Consider the following 18,845-nt stretch of genomic DNA (forward strand, 5'->3'; position numbering starts at 1 on the left):
ATATTGAGTGCAGCACTTTCACAGCATCATCTTTCAGGATTTGAAATAGCTCAACTGGAATTCCATCACCTCCACTAGCTTTGTTCACAGTGATGCTTTCTAAGGCCCACTTGACTTCACATTCCAGGATGTCTGGCTCTAGGTCAGTGATCACACCATCATGATTATCTGGGTCGTGAAGATCTTTTTTGTACAGTTCTTCTGTGTATTCTTGCCATCTCTTCTTAATATCTTCTGCTTCTGTTAGGTCCATACCATTTCTGTCCTTTATCAAGCCCATCTTTGCATGAAATGTTCCCTTGGTATCTCTAATTTTCTTGAAGAGATCTCTAGTCTTTCCCTTTCTGTTGTTTTCCTCTATTTCTTTGCATTGATTGCTGAAGAAGGCTTTCTTATCTCTTCTTGCTATTCTTTGGAACTCTGCATTCAGATGCTTATATCTTTCCTTTTCTCCTTTGCTTTTCGCTTCTGTTCTTTTCACAGCTATTTGTAAGGCCTCCCCATACAGCCATTTTGCCTTTTTGCATTTCTTTTCCATGGGGATGGTCTTAATCCCTGTCTCCTGTACAATGTCACGAACCTCATTCCATAGTTCATCAGGCACTCTATGTATCAGATCTAGGCCCTTAAATCTATTTTTCACTTCCACTGTATAATCATAAGGGATTTGATTTAGGTCATACCTGAATGGTCTAGTGATTTTCCCTACTTTCTTCAATTTAAGTCTGAATTTGGCAATAAGGAGTTCACAGTCAGCTCCTGGTTTTATTTTTGCTGACTGTATAGAGCTTCTCCATCTTTGGCTGCAAAGAATATAATCAATCTGATTTCAGTGTTGACCATCTGGTGATGTCCATGTATAGAGTCTTCTCTTGTGTTGTTGGAAGAGGGTGTTTGTTATGACCAGTACATTTTCTTGGCAAAACTCTATTAGCCTTTGCCCTGCTTCATTCCGTATTCCAAGGCCAAATTTGCCTGTTACTCCAGGTGTTTGTTGACTTCCTACTTTTGCATTCCAGTCCCCTATAATGAAAAGGACACCTTTTTGGGGTTTTAGTTCTAAAAGGTCTTGTAGGTCTTCATAGAACCGTTCAACTTCAGCTTCTTCAGCATTATTGGTTGGGGCATAGACTTGGATTACTGTGATATTGAATGGTTTGCCTTGGAAATGAACAGAGATCATTCTATCATTTTTGAGACTGCATCCAAGTACTGCATTTCAGACTCTTTTGTTGACCACGATGTCTAGTCCATTTCTTCTGAGGGATTCCTGCCCGCAGTAGTAGATATAATGGTCATCTGAGTTAAATTCACCCATTCCAGTCCATTTTAGTTCGCTGATTCCTAGAATGTCGACATTCACTCTTGCCATCTCTTGTTTGACCACTTCCAATTTGCCTTGATTCATGGACCTGACATTCCAGGTTCCTATGCAATATTAGTCTTTACAGCATCGAACCTTGCTTCTATCACCAGTCAGATCCACAGCTGGGTATTCTTTTTGCTTTGGCTCCATCCCTTCATTCTTTCTGGAGTTATTTCTCCACTGATCTCCAGTAGCATATTGGCCACCTACTGACCTGGGGAGTTCCTCTTTCAGTATCCTATCATTTTGCCTTTTCATACTGTTCATGGGGGTTCTCAAGGCAAGAATACTGAAGTGGTTTGCCATTCCCTTCTCCAGTGGACCACATTCTTTCAGACCTGACCACCATGACCCACCCATCTTGGGTTGCCTCACGGGCATGGCTTAGTTTCATTGAGTTAGACAAGCCTGTGGTCCTAGTGTGATTAGATTGACTAGTTTTCTGTGAGTATGGTTTCAGTGTGTCTGCCCTCTGATGCCCTCTTGCAACACCTATCATCTTACTTGGGTTTCTCTTACCTTGAGCATGGGGTATATCTTCACGGCTGCTCCTTACCTTGGACGAGGGGTATCTCCTCACTGCTGCCCTTCCTGACCTTGAACGTGGAATAGCTCCTCTAGGCCCTCCTGCGCCCGCGCAGCCACGGCTCCTTGGGCGTGGGGTTGGTCCTCCTGGCCGCCGCCCCTGACCTCGGACACAGGGTAACTCCTCTCGTCACTGCCCCTGACCTCAGACGCAGGGTATCTCCTCTCGGCCGTTCCTGTGCCGTCGCAGCCTTGCACTTTCAGCCGCTGCCCCTGACCTCAGACGTGGGGTGACTCCTCTTGGCCGCCGCCCTTCGGGCATGGGGTCCTCTCGGCTTCTGCCCCTGACCTCGGACGTGGGGTAGCTCCTCTTGGCTGCACTTAGTGCGCGGGTCGCAGCCGCAATGAAGACTTAGCATAGCCAAAAATAAATTTTAAAGATTATAAAGAGAGAAACATACTTTTAATGAGAAATGCATACTTCTTTATAAAAGTTTCTGTTCCAGGCTTATGATGACAAAACTTCAAATACTTATATGAGAAAAACTTGTTTACACAAAATATATAATACTTAAGTCAATTCTTCAATGTAATGGAATGTCAAATTACTATATGATCACTTGATGGTAATTAGGCAATTTACTTCTTGTTGAAAAATTGTAATATATTTTCTCTTATTTTTTGTTGTCTGTTTCTGAAAGATATGTCAGTTGTGAACAACAAAGCACATTGTAAAATATAAAGTCTTAAGAAAACATTAGAATTTATTTTCACCAAAATTATCAACTTTGCACTATTTAAAAATATTTCTATGTGTATTATCCAACTGAACTCAAGTCCTAAAGGAACTGTCTTCTTTACATTTACAGGGCACCTACTATGTTCCTTGTCATTGTCTACGAGCATTTTAATGTTACAAAAGTCTCAAAATAACCCACTGACTTATGTATTTTTTAGTGTAAGGCAGGAAAGAAATGCAAATTAAACATTAAATCTGGATCATAACATGTGGATAGAACAAGTAACGTTAAGGAAAAACTATTGAGAAAAACAAAAGGAATAGGATGGAATAGGATTTAAGAGATTAGCACTGAAACATATATATTACCATATGTAAAGAGCCAGTGGGAGTTTGATATATGAGTGAGTGCTCTGGGACAATCTGGAGGAATATGGTGGTGAGAGAGGTGAGAGAGGGTTCAGGAGGGAGGGGACATATGTACACCTGTGGCCTGTTTATGTTGATGTACAGCAAAAACCATCACAATGTTGTAAAAAAAAAAAAAAAAAAGTTAAGTGATGGTGAGTTAGGCCTGAACACAGAATCAAAGCTTTCCCACACCTAACACATTCGTGTAGTTTTCCTCCAGTTTGAATTTTCTGAGGGTCAAAAAGTTGATATATTTTACCGCATTCTCTATATGTGTAAGTTTTCACTGCAGTATGGATTCTCAGATCTGCAACATCATTCCTTGTGACTGAAGGGTTTGCCACATAATAACATTTACGTGGTTTCTCTCCTGTATGAACTGCCATGCTGAACATGCATTAGAAATTCTGACACATTCATTTCACTTGTATGTTTTCTATACAGTATGAATTCTCTGAATTATAAGGCCTGAACACTGACTAAAGGCTTTGTCACACTCATGACATTTGCACTAAAATGTTCCTCACAACTGTCACATTTCTAATGTTTCTCTGTAGTATGAATTCTCCGATGGTTTCTAAGTTCATCATTTCAAGTAGAGCACCGGCCATATACATCATATTTATATGGTTTCTCTCCTGTCTGAACTGCTTGATGATGAGTTATGGATGACTGTGCCTAAAAGGTTTGTCACAATTTTTATATTTGTAAGGTTCTCTCCAGTATGAATTCTCTGATGAACTGCAAGGTTTGCATTCACACTGAAAGCCCTGCCACATATACCTCATTTATATGGTTTCTCTCCAGTATGAACTCTCTGATGAACAGCAAGGCTTCCAGTACGACTAAATGCCTTGCCACACACATCACATTTATATGGTTTCTCTCTAGTATGAATTCTCCGATGAAGTCCAAGTTTCGCAGTCTGATTAAAGGCCTTGCCACATACATCACATTTATATGGTTTCTCTCCAGTATGAATACTCTGATGAACAACTAGGTTTGAACTTACTCTGAAAGCCTTGCCACATATATCACATTTATATGGTTTCTCTCCAGTATGAAGTCTCCGATGAACAGTATGGTTTGCAGTATGACTAAATGCCTTGTCACATACATTGCATTTGTATGGCTTCTCTCCAGTATGAATTCTCTGATGAAGTTCAAGTTTTGTAGTTTGATTAAAGGCCTTGCTACATACATCACATTTATATGGTTTCTCTCCAATATTAATTTTCTGGTGAACTGCAAGGCCTGTAGTTTGAGTACAGACCTTGCCACACACATCACATTTATATGATTTCTCTCCAGTATGAACACTCTGATGAACAGCAAGGTTTGAACTTACTCTGAAAGCCTTGCCACAGATATCACATTTATATGGTTTCTCTCCAGTATGAAGTCTCCAATGAACAGTAAGGTTTCCAGTACGACTAAACGCCTTCCCACATGCATCACATTTATATGGTTTCCTCCAGTATGAACTCTCTGATGAACACCAATGCTTGAACCTACACTTAAAGCCTTGGCACATATACTACAATTACATGGTTTCTCTCTAGTATGAACTCTCCGACGAACAGCAAGGTTTCCAGTACTACTAAACGCCTTGCCACACACATTACATTTATGGTTTCTCTCCAGTATGAACTCTCTGATGAACAGCAAGGTTTCCAGTACAACTAAACGTCTTGCCACACACATCACATTTATATGGTTTCTCTCCAGTATGAATTCTCTGATGAAGTCCAAGTTTTGCAGTCTGATTAAATGCCTTGTCACATACATCACATTTATATGGTTTCTCTCCTGTATGAGTTCTCTGATGAACTTCAAGTTGTGAGTTTTTCGTAAAACATTGGCCACATACATCACATTTATATGGTTTCTCTCCAGTATGAATCCTGCAATAAACTGCAAGGTTTGCAGTTTGACTAAAGGCCCTGCCACATATATCACATTTATATGGTTTCTCTCCAGAATGGAATCTCTGATGAACTTCAAGCTTTGCAGCTTGATTAAAGGCCTTGCCACATACATTACATTTATGTGGTTTCTCTCCAGTATGAATTGAGTTCTGAGTCCTGAAGAAAGGGTATGTCACACTCATTACATTTTTAAGGTCTTTTCTTTTGTGGTTCATGGTCAGTTCTGAGGGATGCATAACAGCATTCTCATGTTTATGAGAAAAGCCTTTGCAGACATTACGAGTTCTCTGAGGTGATACACCTGAGGCGCTGACGTTTGTCACAACTTGACTACATTCAAAAATTATCCCTTCACACTGTACCATCTGCAATTCATCCTGAAAGCTTGATCCGTGCCTTTCAAAAGGTCTATTTCCTGCATCACTTCTACTATGATGATCTCTTCCATCAATGAGGTTTTTGTTATGGGATGTAGACAATCCTTTGTCATTTCTTTCATCATCTGTCCACAAACAATCAAAGTCATGTATATTTTTCTGGATCTTCCTGAGGCGAAAATCTTTGATTTCAAGGCTTTCAGCTCTTCCAAACATCACTCTTTGAAAAATTTCCCCTTTACCACTGTTTGCTTTTGCCTGTAATTTCTTGATCATATGTATATGAGACATATCTACAAGACGTAAAGAACCATAGGTATTCTATTAGCTACAATTCATAAATAAATTATTTCTTATCAAACACATGATATTATATCAAAAGTCATATCCATCCTGAACAGAATTACGAATCTTCACAATGATGATCTTAAAACTATAGAACACTAAAAGAATAGAACTCTTTAAAAAAGAGTGATCATATGTAATTTAAATTAACTTTAGGGTACTGTAGTTTCAAACACAATCAGAAAACATTCATTTTATGCAAACTCATGTCAGTTCACAAAGAAAACCTATTTTCCCACCATGACCTCAAAGCTCATCCTACTTTGTACTAAACACACTGCTGTCTCATAATTGAGGAGAAACTAATGGTATATTGTACACACTTTATGCATACTTATACATATTTAAATGGTAAAGAACATACAGGACTAGAGAGGTGACTCAGTGGTAAAGAAACTGCCGGCCAATGCAGAAGACACGGCACAGTGGGATAAAATCCCTGGGTGGGAAAGATCCCCTGGAGCAGGAAATCACAACCTAGTGCACTATTCTTGCCTGAAAAAAATTCCATGGATAAGAAAGCTTGGTGGGCTACAGTTCATGAGATCACAAAGAGTCAGACAGGACTGAGCAACTGAGCAGACAATCATCAAACAGGCAATGCATTGGAATGGTAAACAATGCAAAAGAAGCATTCTAATGAATAATGTAAAAAATAAATGGCAGTTAGTAACTGTTCCACAAATACTGCATTGAGAAAATAAAGAATTCTGTAAGCAATATTTTTAGTGGACCATGTGGCTTATGAGATCTTGGTTCCCTGACCATGGATTAAATCCAGGCTCCCTGCAGTGAAACTACTGAATCCTATCCACTGGACTGTCAGGGAATTCCCTAAAATACTTTAAAAAATAAAAAAGTAAACACTTTTCTAGATACCTCTTAGAAACCTATCAGTAGATAGACATATAGGCATTTTATGACTTAACAAGTGGTTCATGTCAGTTCTATTGTGTAATACAAAAAGACCATCATTTTTAAAAAAACAAAAAATAAGTGAAACATTTTCTACTTACACAATAATCATTCAGTACACTCAACTCCCTATCTACACAGTAACCTACCGCTACTGCTGCTAAGTCACTTCAGTCATGTCCGACTTTGTGTGACCCCAGTTCACTGGCTCCAAGATATGTGTAAATGGATCTCAGGAGTTTGGAGGCATTCCCTCCTCCAGTTCCCTGGCTGTCTATAAAAGGGCGAGTCTGCCACAGTCTCTCCTCCAGTGCCCTTCTGTCCACACAGGGCACCCTGGGTTGGTCTGGGTACCTGTAGGCCTTGTGGTCCATCATGACCAGCTTGGCCTGCAAAGGCTGACCTCCCCTCTGGTGGTCTCTGAGTGGACAAAGCTACAACCATCATTTCAGCCCTTTGTGTATTTCTTTGGGAGTGTTCAGCCTTTTCAACCACATTCCTATTATCAAAAACTGAATAAGCCACTTGGAGCAAATCGCTCAGAGGGGTCTGAGGACTAGCAGTTGCTTTTTGAATCTCGCTCCTGATGTCTGTGGCAGGGTGGGCTATGAAATGCATAGCCAAAAGGGCCTGTCCTTCGAGGGAGAAGGGATCCACACTCCTATATATATATTTTGTCTATGCTCTGTCTTTGTTGCTGTGTGAGCTTTCTCAGCATGGGCTTCTCACTGCAGTGGCTTCTCTTGTTTCAGAGCGCAGGCTCAAGGGCATGGGCTTCAGTAGTTTCAGCTCCCGGGCTTAATTGCTCCATCAAACATGGGATCTCCCTGGATCAGAGATAGAGCCCATGTGTCCTGCATTGGCACGTGGATTCTTTCCCAGTGAGCCACCAGAAAAGCCCCTGCTATACTTTTTTTGAAGCTGCTACCAACCTCTCTTGAAATGCTTTCCGATTTTCATCTCACCCCTGTTGTACTACCTGCACTTTTTCATAACGGACAGGTTTTACTGTAAGTGTTTTCATAACCTCTGTTAAACAATCATGTAGCCGCGGACCTGCCTTAGGGACAGTGGCAGTGCCCCCCACCCCGCGCGTGGCCCGTTGGGCTTGGGCTGCCACTGGGTCAGCACGGACCCTACCTGCCTGTGGGAGAGTCTGCAAATTTCCCTTTGGATGAGACCAAAAGACCTCATTAACTGGGAAAACTCCATCCTGGAAAGTTCAGGGTTCTCAGCAAAATGTATCAATTTATCTTCTGCTGACTATGGACAAGGAGATGGACAAGGAGAAAGGCAGAGAAAGACGGACATGGAGAAAGGCGCTTCTCACAGAGGCGGAGCCATGGGACAATTGGTCCGTAACTTACATGCTGCAGGTGCTGTCTGGGCTGAGATTTGGCCCTTGGGCAACTCGGGGTACAGAGAAGGAGCTCCTGAATATAGTGGGCAGTTTCCTCACCCTTGGGTGCCCTTGACTCTGGGCTAGTGGCCTTGACTGGAATCCCGGCCGAGACAGTCCTTGCCATTCCCATCCCTCGAGCAGTAGTTAGCTATCCAGAAGTTACGTTCCTGTGTCGCACTTCACTGTGCAGTTTAATCAGGACTTATGCTTACAGCTTTGGATGTTATCCCTTCCGAGTAGTCTCTCAGCCAGGTGTGAATGGCTGAGAAACTGTCCCAAAGGAATAGTACAGAGTATGTGTCCAGTGGCATTGACAGGGAGCTTTCAGGAACTGGTCTGGCTGCAAATTGGAAGTAAAGGGTCAGGGGAGGAGGGTAAATCCTGGAAGTTGATTCCCTTCATTATCCTTGTGCAGGATGTTGAGACTACCTCATAAGAGGCATTTATCCAGGCTGGACATAGTCCTTTAAATGATGTGTGTGTGTGTGTGTGTGTGTGTGTGTGTGTGTGTGTTTAGAACATATAATCCCCTGGTTATAGATTATGGGTATCTGATCTGCATCCAAGGATAGCTTACACTACTGAGCTTCAGAACCAAGCGTAGAATATCTTCCTAACAACTCAATTAAACTTACAATAATATGACAAAAGTGCTATTTAAAAAGTGAGTTTTAGACAGTAGATACTGATCTCAGCCAAACAAAAATTTAATATCTATTAAAACATAATTCCTTTCTTCTTAAATCACCCTCATTTGTCCCAAACATAGCCAAGTTAAGATTAATTTGTTTGTAAAATGAGTCTGGTAAATTGATAACATAGGCTTGTAAAATTTGTCCAGGATAGTGAGTGTCTTGATCACTAAAAATGGTACAAAGTATACCCCAAGTGAAAAACACATTTCAAAAATATTTGTTTATTTAATTTTGGCTGTGCTGAGTCTGTGTTGCTGCTCGGACTTTCTGTATTTGCAGCAAGCAGGGGCTACTGTTTGCTGAGGTGCACTGGCTTCTCACTGTGCTGGCTTCTCTTTTGCAGAGCACGGGCTCTAGGGCACGTGGGCTTCAGTAGTCGTGGCTTCCAGGCTTTAGAGCACAGGCTCGGTAGTTGGGTCGCATGGGCTTAGTTGCTCCACAGCATGTGGGATCTTCCCAGATCAGGGATCGAACCCACATCTCCTGCATTGGTAAGGGGATTCTTCACTGCTGAGCCTCCGGGAAAGCCATGAGTTAATTTTCTTGCTGACAAACTTTACAACAAATATACTTACTGACTTTGAGTAAACCTGGGTACCATAAAAACGTTGTGCTTAATAGTGATGTGTCTAAATGACATGTCTCTATTAAATAACAAGCAAACAACAAACTTTAATGCCAGATGTTAATTTAATACTAAATGTTTCTTGGGTCATCTGAATCCAAAATCCATTTAGCTTAGTTTCTGTTACATTTAGACATGTTTAATTTGTAAGCACTTTTTAAAAAGACAGTTAAATAGAGCTCACCTACAAATTAACCTGAGCAATACATATATCCCAATAGAGATCTCATAGTTTCATTTTAAAACTTAATCACAAAACAGGCATTGCAATGCAAAACTTACCAGCTTAGAGATATTTGAGGACTTCCCTGGTGGCCCAGTAACTAAGACTCCATGCTTCCAATGCAGTGGGCCCAGGTTCCATTCCTGGACGGGAAACTAAATCCCACTTGCCACAACTAAGAGTCATTGCAGCCAAATAAATAATAAATAAGTATTTATCTTTTAAAAATACATAAATAACAGGTAGAATACCTAAATTTACAGACTTGAGTTTTAACAGGGTTAGACTTAGAACATAGGAGAAAAATCCCCAAATTAAGAAGAATGTCGATTTTCAGATTCTGTGAGCAGCACTCAGACAGTAAAATTTCTTCCTCCTCACATACCATCTACCCTGTCTCCTGCGCTAGCAACAAGATCCTTTCTGTGTCTCTACACATCTATACCCTATTTCTATGGCAGCCTGTGCTGACTGAAAAAAAATATATATATACAGGACACTTGTGAGACTTACAAGCAGAGGGGGAGAGGGTGCTGCCCAGAGTAATTAGTGGGCTATAGTTTTATAATAAAAGGAGAAGTGGGGAGGGGGAGAGTGTCCTTCTCTCTCTCTTCTGCTTCCTCTTCTTGAGTTGTTGTTCAGTTGCTCAAGTTGTGTCCAACTCTTTGTGACCCCATGGACTGCAGCACACCAGGATCCCCTGTCCTTCACATCTCCCAGAGCTTGCTCAAACTCATGTCCACTGAGTCAGTGATGCCATCCAACCATCTCATCCTCTGTCCCCTTCTCCTGCCTTCAATCTTTCCCAGCATCAGGGTCTTTTCTAATGAGTCACTTCTTTGCATCAGGTGGCCAAAATATTGAAGCTTCAGCTTCAGTCCTTCCAATGAATATTCCAGGTTGATCTGCTTTAGGATTGACTGCTTTGATCGCCTTGCCATCCTAGGGACTCTCAAGCATCTTCCCAACACCATCACTCAAAAGCATCAATTCCTCAACACTCAGCCTTCCTTATGGTCCAACTCTCACATCTATACATGAATCCTGGAAAAACCATAGCTTTGTGGGCAAAGTAATGTCTCTGCTTTTTAATATGCTGTCTAGGTTGGTCATACTTTTTCTTCCAAGGAGCAAGTGTCTTTTAATTTCATGGCTGCAGTCACCTTCTGCAGTGATTTTGGAGCCTAAGAAAATAAAGTCTCTCACTGTTTCCATTGTTTCCCCATCTATTTGCCATGAAGTGATGGGACCAGATGCCGTGATCTACGTTTTTTGAATGTTGAATTTTAAGCCAGTTTTTCCACTCTCTTCTTTCACTTCAGTTCCTCTTCACTTTCTGCATTAAGGGTGCTATCATCTGCATATCTGAGGTTATTGATATTTCTCCTAGCAATCTTGATTCCAGCTGGTGCTTCATCCAGCCTAGCATTTTGCATGATGTATTCTGAAGCTAACTTAAATAAGCAGAGTGACAATATACAGCCTTGACGTACTTCTTTGTACTCCATTCCCAATTTGGAACCAGTCCATTGTTCCATGTTTGGTTCTGACTGTTGCTTCTTGACCTGCATACAGGTTTCTTGGGAAGCAGGTAAGGTGGTCTGGTATTCCCATCTCTTTAAGAATCTTCCAAAATTTGTTGTGATCCACACAGTAAAAGGCTTTAGCGTAATCAGTGAAACAGAAGTAGATGTTTTTCTGACATTCTCTTGATTTTTGGATGTTAGAAATTTGATCTCTGGTTCCTCTGCCTTTTCTAAATCCAGCTTGAATGTCTGGAAGTTCTTGGTTCGTGTACTGTTGAAGCCTAGCTTGGAGAATTTTGAGCATTATTTTGCTAGCATCAACACTATGAAAAGGCAAAAAGATACGACACTGAAAGATGAACTCCCCAGGTTGGTAGATGCCCAGTGTGCTACTGGAGGTAAGCAGACAAATAGCTCCAAAAGGTGTGAAAAGTCTGAGCCAAAGCAAAAACAAGCCCCAGTTATGGATGTCTCTCGTGGTGGAAGTAACGTCCGAAGTTGTAAATAACAGTATTGTGTAGGAACCTGGAATGGTAGGTCCATGAATAAAGGTAAATTCAGATCAGATCAGATCAGATCAGTCGCTCAGTCGTGTCCGACTCTTTGTGACCCCATGAATCGCAGCACGCCAGGCCTCCCTGTCCATCACCAACTCCCAGAGTTCACTCAGACTCATGTCCATCGGAGTCAGTGATGCCATCCAGCCATCTCATCCTCTGTCGTCCCCTTCTCCTCTTGCCCCCAATCGCTCCCAGCATCAGAATCTTTTCCAATCAGTCAACTCTTCTCATGAGGTGGCCAAATTACTGGAGTTTCAACTTTAGCATCATTCCTTCCAAAGAAATCCCAGGGCTGATCTCCTTCAGAGTGGACTGGCTGGATCTCCTTGCAGTCCAAGGGACTCTCAAGAGTCTTCTCCAACACCACACTTCAGAAGCATCAATTCTTTGGTGCTCAGCCTTCTTCACAGTCCAACTCTCACATCCATACATGACCACAGGAAAAAACATAGCCTTGACTAGACGAATCTTTGTTGGCAAAGTAATGTCTCTGCTTTTCAATATGCTATCTAGGTTGGTCATAACTTTCCTTCTAAGCACTAAGCGTCTTTTAATTTCATGGTTGCAGTCACCATCTGCAGTGATTTTGGAGCCCAGAAAAATAAAGTCTGACACTGTTTCCACTGTTTCCCCATCCATTTCCCACGAAGTGATGGGACTGGATGCCATGATCTTAGTTTTCTGAATGTGAGCTTTAAGCCAACTTTTTCGCTCTCCACTTTCACTTTCATCAAGAGCCTTTTTAGTTCCTCTTCACTTTATGCCATAAGGGTGGTGTCATCTGCATATCTGAGGTTATTGATATTTCTCCTGGCAATCTTGATTCCAGCTTGTGTTTCTTCCAGTCCAGCATTTCTCATGATGTACTCTGCATATAAGTTAAATAAACAGGGTGAAAATATACAGCCTTGACGTACTCCTTTTCCTATTTGGCACCAGTCTGTTGTTCCATATCCAGTTCTAACTGTTGCTTCCTGACCTGCATACAAATTTCTCAAGAGGCAGATAAGGTGGTCTGGTATTCCCATCTCTTTCAGAATTTTCCACAGTTTATTGTGATCCACACAGTCAAAGGCTTTGGCAGAGTCAATAAAGCAGAAATAGATGCTTTTCTGGAGCTCTCTTGCCTTTTCCATGATCCAGCGGATGTTGGCAATTTGATCTCTGGTTCCTCTGCCCTTTCTAAAACCAGCTTGAACATCAGGAAGTTCACGGTTCACATATTGCTGAAGCCTGGCTTGGAGAATTTTGAGCATTACTTTACTAGAGTGTGAGATGAGTGCAAGTGTGCGATAGTCTGAGCATTCTTTGGCATTGCCTTTCTTTGGGGTTGGAATGAAAACTGACCTTTTCCAGTCCTGTGGCCACTGCTGGGTTTTCCAAATTTGCTGGCATATTGAGTGCAGCACTTTCACAGCATCATCTTTCAGGATTTTAAATAGCTCAACTGGAATTCCATCACCTCCACTAGCTTTGTTCGTAGTGATGCTTTCTAAGGCCCACTTGACTTCACATTCCAGGATGTCTGGCTCTAGGTCAGTGATCACACCATCATGATTTTCTGGGTCGTGAAGATCTTTTTTGTACAGTTCTTCTGTGTATTCTTGCCATCTCTTCTTAATATCTTCTGCTTCTGTTAGGTCCATACCATTTCTGTCCTTTATCGAGCCCATCTTTGCATGAAAATTGGAAGTGATCAAACAGGAGATGGCAAGAGTGAACATCAACTGTCTAGGAATCAGTGACCTAAAATGGACCAGAATGGGTGAATTTAATTCAGTTGACTATTATATTTACTACTATTGGCAAAAATCCCTTAGAAGAAATGGAGTGGCTATCATAGTCAACAAAAGAGTCCAAAATGCAGTACTTGGATGCAATCTCAAAAACTACAGAATGATCTCTGTTAATTTTCAAGGCAAACCATTCAATATCACAGTAATCCAAGTCTACGCCCCAGCCACTAATGCCAAAGAAGCTGAAGTTGAACAGTTCTATGAAGAACTACAGATTTCATAGAACTAATACCAAAAAAGGATGTCCTTTTCATCATAGGGGACTGGAATGCAAAAGTAGGAAGTCAAGAGATACCTGGAGTAACAGGCAAGTTTGGCCTTGGAGTACTGAATGAAGCAGGGCAAAGCTAACGATTTTGTTAAGAGAACACACTGGTCATAGCAAACGCCTGTCAACTACAAAGTGGCATTGACCAAGAGCACTGCCAGTGACTGAACAACAAAGGCGTTTGCCGTCTGCCTCTACAGAGAGTGAACCCCATGCTCCTATAGCTGTTGCCCTTCAACAGCTGTGGAGTGAGGAACTCCACGCTCCAGGGCATCCGGTGAGATGGGTCTTTAGACAGTTGGATTTTTTTTTTTTTTTAATGTTTTTAGGAACAGATTTTATGGTCTCAATTATTGCATCTCCTCCTATCTAGAGAAGCACTAAATCCCTTTATGGTGACATCATATCCTCATGACCAACAAAAAACCTTTTGTAAAATAAGTGCTTCATGGTATTGAACTTCCTATTCACCAAAACCTTATATATTGACCTTCCACACTGCCGTTTTGAAGCAGTCTCTTAGAGCTGAGATGCTGCCTCCTGGGCTACAGTCCTCATTTTGCCCTCATTTTGTTTTGTGCCATCCTAAAATGTTCTAAGAAAGCAAATTTTTAGAAATTATCACTGATATTTATGCTCACCAATCTATAAAATGCTAATATAAAAGTTCTTCGCTGTCAAGGTATCCTCCCAGGGGAGGCAGCATGGCTCAAACATTCGTGAACAGCAAGATCCAGTCTGGGAAGGTGGTCGTGTTCATCAAGCCCACCTGCCCCTACTGCAAAAGGACTCCAGAGCTCCTCAATCAACTGCCCTTCAAACAAGGGCTTTTGGAATTTGTCAGTATCACAGCCAACAGTGACACCAATGAGATACAAGATTACTTGCAACAGCTCACAGGAGCCAGAACGGTACCTCGGGTCTTCGTTGGTAAAGAGTGCATAGGTGGATGCACTGATCTAGTAAATATACATGAGAGAGGGGAACTGTTGACACGGATAAAGCAAATTGAAGCTCTGCAATAATTACAGAGCAGATCCAGGCTGATATCCCCCTTGAAGACTGGATGGCATTGCCGATAATGACAGCAGTTCCTGGAGGATGGACCTGGGGAAACTTTACCCAGTCACTGTTTACTTAAAATTCTGAAATATGTTAACCTCAATAAAAAGGGACAGGCACTTTGGGAGGCCAAAAACAGCTTATTTTGACTCAGTATTAAAAATGGACCAACTTGCCCCCCCCAAAAAAAGTCAATTCTTGGTTGCTTAAGGAAAATACAAAGTGTGTTTTCAGTAAAGAAGGTATGAGGAATGGAATTGCATTTTGTGAACGGAAAAGGAAGTAAGCCTGACTTACAGGTGGCTTTTTAGGATGGAAGAACAAAGTAATGGGTACAGAAAGTGATAAGATTTGTGAAAAGTGAACTATGAGAAGTGAGTTTTGTATATGGTTTAAAATAAGTGTAAAATAAATTTAATTAAGTTTGCCTTTTAAATAAAGTAAAACTTATTTAGCTTTGAATTTTGCTTTTCTGTCTGTTGCAAAACTTGAATTTAGCTTTTCTGTCTGTTAAGATGACACCTTTTCTTCAGATGGTGAACTGCCTTTGACAACAGATTTAAATTTCTTTATCTCTTAAGTGATCTGTTCTGAAATCTTTTTTGTTACTTTAGCTATATGAAAAGCTATTGTTTCACAATGACCTATAATCCTATCTGACTGAGTGTTCTAAACCTTTTTGATATTTGTGACAAAACTTCCTAAGTCATTGTAATGGAGAACTTGATTTCTAGCTAACTTTGGGATGCTTCAGAGGGCCCCTCAAACACCCCAAAGACAGATATTACACTAATTAGGCTCATTTTCTATATAGAATGACATGGGAAGTATTGTCAAGTGAGTAATAAGTCTCAGGTTATATTGTATGGTAAATGTTACTAATATAGACATTGTAGAAACCATACGGCGCTCCTAAAATTCTGATATGTTTGGGGAAAATGTTATCAGGCATAACCCTAATTACTATCTCAAAATATTGTCATAGCACTAATCAAGTTTTGCAAAAATACTTGCTCTTCAAGAAGATGTACAGAAAGGACTTTCGGATAAATATCACTTTCTGAACTGGGTAAGGATTCTAATGGAAAACCTGATGACTTTACAAAGGTTAACATAAGGACTGATGAATATGCTTACAACTTCCATGGTTTGTATCTGAAAAATGTCTAGTTAGAATATGTGTTTTCCAGGTGTAAGGAAAAAAAAAAAAACCTTCCCCTGAAAATAATTATGACAGCAATTTGGGGAAATTATATTTTATACACAAATTGAAACATTTATCTTTTCTCTATATCTGAATCCTTCTGGAATGCAAAAGTAGGAAGTCAAGAAACAACTGGAGTAACAGGCAAATTTGGCCTTGAAGTACAGACTGAAGCAGGGCAAAGGCTAACAGAGTTCTGCCAAGAGAACACATTGGTCATAGCAAACACCCTCTTCCAACAACCCAAGAGAAGAGTCTACACATGGACATCACCAGATGGTTAACACCGAAATTGGACTGATTATATCATTTGCAGCTAAAGATGGAGAAGCTCTATACAGTCAGCAAAAACAAGACCGGGAGTGGACTATGGATCAGATCATGGACTCCTTATTGCCAAATTCAGAGTGAAATTGAAGAAAGTAGGGAAGACCACTAGACCACTTAGGTATGACCTAAATCAAATCCCTTATGATTATACAGTGGAAGTGAGAAATAGATTTAAGGGACTGGATCTGACAGACAGAGTGCCTGATGAACTATGGACGGAGGTTTGTGACATTGTACAGGAGGCAGGAATCAAGACCATATCCAAGAAGAAGAAATGCAAAAAAGCAAAATGGCTGTCTGGGGAGGCCTTACAAATAGCTGTGAAAAGAAGAGAAGCGAAAAGCAAAGGAGAAAAGGAAAGATATAAGCATCTGAATGCAGAGTTCCAAAGAGAGCAAGGAGAGATAAGAAAGACTTCTTCAGGGTTATTGTTACCATCTTTCTAAATTCCATATATATGCGTTAGTATACTGTATTGGTGTTTTTTCTTTCTGGTTTACTTCACTCTGTATAATAGGCTTCAGTTTCATCCACCTCATTAGAACTGATTCAAATGTATTCTTTTTAATGGCTGAGTAATACTCCATTGTGTATATTGGGGCTGGTGCACTGGGACGACCCAGAGGGATGGTATGGGGAGGGAGGAGGGAGGAGGATTCAGGATAGGGAACATATGTATACCTGTGGCAGATTCATTTTAATATATGGCAAAACCAATACAATATTGTAAAGTTAAATTAAATAAAATTAAAAAAAAAAAAGAAAGACTTCTTCAGTGATCAGTGAAAAGAAATAGAGAAAAACAATAGAATGGGAAAGACTAGAGATCTCTTCAAGAAAATTAGAGGTACCAAGGGAACATTTCATGAAAAGATGGGCACAATAAAGGACAGAAATGGTATGGACCTAACAGAAGCAGAAGATACTAAGAAGACGGGGCAAGAATACACAGAAGAACTGTACAAAAAAGATCTTCACGACACAGATAATCACGAAGGTGTGATCACTCAAACTCACCTAGGGCTGGATATCCTGGAATGTGAAGTCAGGTGGGCCTTAGGAAGCATTCCTATGAACAAACCTAGAGGAGGTGATGGATTTCCAGTTGAGCTATTCCAAATCCTGAAAGATGATGCTGTGAAAGTGGTGCATTCAATATGTCAGCAAATTTGGAAAACTCAGCAGTGACCACAGGACTGGAAAAGGTCAGTTTTCATTCCAACCCCAAAGAAAGGCAATGCCAAAGAATGCTCAAACTACCACACAATTGCACTCATCTCACACGCTAGTAAAGTAATGCTCAAAATTCTCCAAGCCAGGCTTCAGCAATATGTGAACTGTGAACTTCCAGATGTTCAAGCTGGTTTTAGAAAAGGCAGAGGAACCAGATATCAAATAGCCAACATCTGCTGGATCATGGAAAAAGCAAGAGAGTTAGAGTAAAACATCTATTTCTGCTTTATTGACTCTGCCAAAGCCTTTGTGTGGATCACAATAAACTGTGGAAAATTCTGAAAGAGATGGGAATACTAGACCACCTGATCTGCCTCTTGAGAAACCTGTATGCAGTTCAGGAATCAACAGTTAGAACTGGACATGGAACAACAGACTGGTTCCAAATAGGAAAAGGAGTACGTCAAGGCTGTATATTGTCACCCTGCTTATTTAACTTATATGCAGAGTACATCATGAGAAACGCTGGGCTGGAAGAAGCACAAGCTGGACTCAAGATTGCTGGGAGAAATATCAATAACATCAGATATGCAGGTGACACCACCCTTATGGCAGAAAGTGAGGAAGAACTAAACAACCTCTTGATGAAAGTGAAAGACGAGAGTGAAAAAGTTGGCTTAAAGCTCAACATTCAGAAAACTAAGATCATGGCATCTGGTCCCATCACTTCATGGGAAATAGATGGGGAAACAGTGGAAAACAGTGTCAGACTTTATTTTTCTGGGCTCCAAAATTACTGCGGATGGTGATTGCAGCCATGAAATTAAAAGACACTTGCTCCTTGGAAGGAAAGTTATGACCAACCTGGAAAGAATATTAAGAAACAGAGACATTACTTTGCCAACAAAGGTCCATCTAGTCAAGGCTATAGTTTTTCTAGTAGTCATGTACGGATGTGAGAGTTGGACTATTAAGAAAGCTGAGAGCCGAAGAATTAATACTTTTGAACTGTGGTGTTGGAGAAGACTCTTGAGAGTCCCTTGGACTGCAAGGAGATCCAACCAGTCCATTCTAAAGGAGATCAGTCCTGGATGTTCATTGAATGGACTGATGTTGAAGCTGAAACTCCAATAATTTGGCCACCTGATGCGGAGAGCTGACTCATTTGAAAAGACCCTGATGGTGGGAAAGATTGAGGGCAGGAGGAGAAGGGGACAACAGAGGATGAGATGGTTGGAAGGCATCACCGACTCAATGGACAAGGGTTTGGGTGGACTCTGGGAGTTGGTGATGGACAGGGAGGCTTGGCATGTTGTGGTTTATGGGGCCGGAAAGAGTCGGACAAGACTAAGCGACTGAACTGAACCGAACCCTT

General features: G+C 41.0%; 1 non-coding gene across 1 annotated transcript; it reads left to right on the forward strand.

Moving 5' to 3' along the window:
• Nucleotides 1-14,405: 14,405 nt before the first annotated feature.
• Nucleotides 14,406-14,726, forward strand: LOC102276530 (glutaredoxin-1). Its single transcript, XR_001351997.2, has one exon. It is a non-coding gene; the product is annotated as a glutaredoxin-1 (transcript).
• Nucleotides 14,727-18,845: the final 4,119 nt, after the last annotated feature.

The sequence above is a fragment of the Bos mutus genome, unplaced genomic scaffold (assembly GCF_027580195.1).
Source record: "Bos mutus isolate GX-2022 unplaced genomic scaffold, NWIPB_WYAK_1.1 CTG535, whole genome shotgun sequence".
In the NCBI taxonomy this organism is placed as follows: Eukaryota; Metazoa; Chordata; class Mammalia; order Artiodactyla; family Bovidae; genus Bos; species Bos mutus.